Raw genomic sequence first — 2,958 nt, forward strand, 5'->3', positions numbered from 1 at the left:
GCTGCACATGCAACCACTCCGCGAACATGTTTGGCAAAGCAGCGAACATTACTGTAAACTCCGCCTCATCCGCCGAGACTTCAGAATAAATGTGCACTTTTATCTTTTATCATGGATCTATTGACTTTTATCATCAGTTTAAGCAGTTGGCTTGGATTGGAGTCATAAAGAATATCATCGTCCTTTCGTCCATTCATGTTTTTGAGTTTTTGATTTTTATTTTATTTTTATTTATTTTTTGAGTTTCCACAATAAATCTGAGGAATAACAAAATCATATCTGACATGTTCCGTTTCTGTTATGTGTTCACCATTGTGCTCAAATGTCGATTCTCTCCTGGTCAAGACTTCCGGTACTTCACAACTTTACGCACAGAGACCTCACCTGACCGGTTTACAGCCACTGAAGACAAGCGCTCAGACTCACAGTTTAGGGTTACAAGCGTTTCAGTTCACTGACATTTACAAAGTAGTATGTCTCAGCTCAAATTCTAGTTGTTTTGTAAAATTATAACTTTGAATCAAAGCTACTGAGCCAGTCCATTCAAACCAGCCTCCTGGACGTTTACTGATCATGCATTGCTGCATAAGGTGTGATCTATGTTCCTAATATAATTAAGCTCTATTGTGCATTACAGCCAGTCGTAGCGACATCAGGTGGTACAATTACCAGTGAAGGAACTTACTGTCCTGAAACCACTTCACCAGCAGGTGGGGCCGTTTACCATAAAAGGTAAAGAAAGAAAGCCATGCCCCAAGTGTGATTGTTTAAGATTCAGTCCTCAAATGTGACCTCTACAAGATGACACATATGTAGCTGCATTTGTTGGTTTATCGAGTGTGGCTAAGTGCTGAATTAATGTCCCTGGTCTTATACAATAATTTGGGTTTAATTACTTGGCTATAAATGTCAGCATTAATAAATGTTAGGTAAATAAACCAACCATGTCTTGAAGGCTTCACTTCACTAAACCATATAATAGTGTAAGCTAAACAATACATTACCCTGTAAAAGTGCAATTTCGACTTAGACAGAATATTATTACTAGCCTAAATATCCAAAACATATACTACTACTATGTTCTCTTTACATTGTACTATGAAGTATTAGTAGTGCTACTGCTGCTGCTGTTTTTGTAGCCCTCCCCCCACCGCTCAGTCAGTGCCTGTATCCCGCAGTAGTTCTTTCAGCACCCTGGAGAGCGGCTGCAGGTAGCCGAGCTGTCCTCAATGAATGGCATGAATTGGAAAGAAGGGATATGAAAAATGAAAGAGCACAGTCCAAATTAACCTTGTGTGACAGTAGATTGGCTGATGCAGAGCAGGGACAGACATCTTGGGGATATATGTTTATGTATGGAGAGGCAGAGCTGCAGCATCAGGCTCACAGCAGGCACTAGTCTGTCTCATAAAAGAAAGCTAACAAAACTAAATGAGGCACTGCGTTTCCCTTTGAAGCAGCCACTCGGTCACGCTTTCACCCCAGTGTAGAAAAAGAAATGTTAATCTTCAGTTGAGCTAAACCTTTTTGAAATCCTGCATACACAAAAACAGATGTGTTTAATTTACCACTTTTCATCCTTAACTAGAAAATACTGTCAAATGTAAATGTATATGTGTGTAACATCCATATATTTTCTGCAGGTTTCCTATACTTATGCCACGTGGCAGTCCTCATGCATTCTTCACCCGTCTGTCTGCACCTTTCCTGTCTGCTTATTTGCTTTTCTGTTCATCGAAAGCTTTCAATTCCTAGATCTGTACCATTGTTTGAACGCCCAGCCCCCACCGCTGAGTGTGCCCCCACCTCTACTACCACCACTGCTGTGTTACCGAAGAACAAAAGAGAGAGTGTCAGACACCACCCACTAGATCTCTTTCACACCAGGGCCCCCACCTCAGTTCCAGATGGGGTTGCCTTTTTTCAGGGCTTCTCTCAACCCCAAGAGTCCTTCAAAATGGAGGCCCCCTGCCCCCCTGGAGACCACTACTCAGCTGCCCGTCATCCACCTGCTCAGTCGCCACGCGCCCACGGCCAGGACACAGTCCCTCTCCCCTCACACCCCAAATCCTACACTCCACCTCGTAGAGCCCCATTAAAATCATTAACCACTTTTTACTGAGATGTGCTTCCAGGACATTACAAGCAGCAGTAAAAAAAAAATAATATAAAAACTAACATCATTATCTCAGAAAATGACAAGCAAAAAAAAAAAAAAAAAAATCATTAGTTGGGTAAAAAACCAAAAATATGGAAAATTTGGAAAATAATCTTTTTTTCTGAGGAAGTTTATCACAACTTGAATTGTAATAGTAACACATGCTTTGATTCTTGGCTTTTTCAGCTGCCTCCAAGGATAGATGGAGGAATCAGTGTTCACCAGACTGAGCACTGTAATCAATAATGCTAATTCGAATCTCCTTTCAGTAGCAAAGGGACAGGCAGATGCACATCCACATGTAACATCTTCAGGAGGTTCTCTCCTCTGACCTCCAACCCTGTCATGACCTTTACCCTCGAGGGATGGAGTGAAGTAAAGCAACAAGACACATCTGCCACAAGACAGCTGTTAACTCCATGAATGTTTGTGCTACAGAGAGGGGTGGGTTGAAAGTGGAGGCTAAAAGTATTTAATAGGTAAATTACACCAAATCTGCTTAATTACTCCAGCAGCATCCCAAGCATCCCTGTCAAGCTTAAAACTATACAGCTGCACAGTGTGATGCAAATATCAATATGGCTAGATTATTGTATTTAAATGCTGTTATGGTCCTTCTACATCTGGGAAAAAATACAAGTATTAGCCAGCATCCTTAACAGTCTGTTTCTTTCTTGAGTTCTGCATGGCTAGTATAGATGAGTAGTAAGTGCAGGGACTTTACAGGGATATAACTGATTAACTTGTTTTTGTTTTGTTTTGTTTTGCTTTGTCAAAATTTGTATTACAATCTTAAACAT

This window comes from Boleophthalmus pectinirostris, unplaced genomic scaffold (genome assembly GCF_026225935.1).
Source record: "Boleophthalmus pectinirostris isolate CB_2022bp ecotype Guang Dong unplaced genomic scaffold, ASM2622593v1 HiC_scaffold_17, whole genome shotgun sequence".
In the NCBI taxonomy this organism is placed as follows: Eukaryota; Metazoa; Chordata; class Actinopteri; order Gobiiformes; family Gobiidae; genus Boleophthalmus; species Boleophthalmus pectinirostris.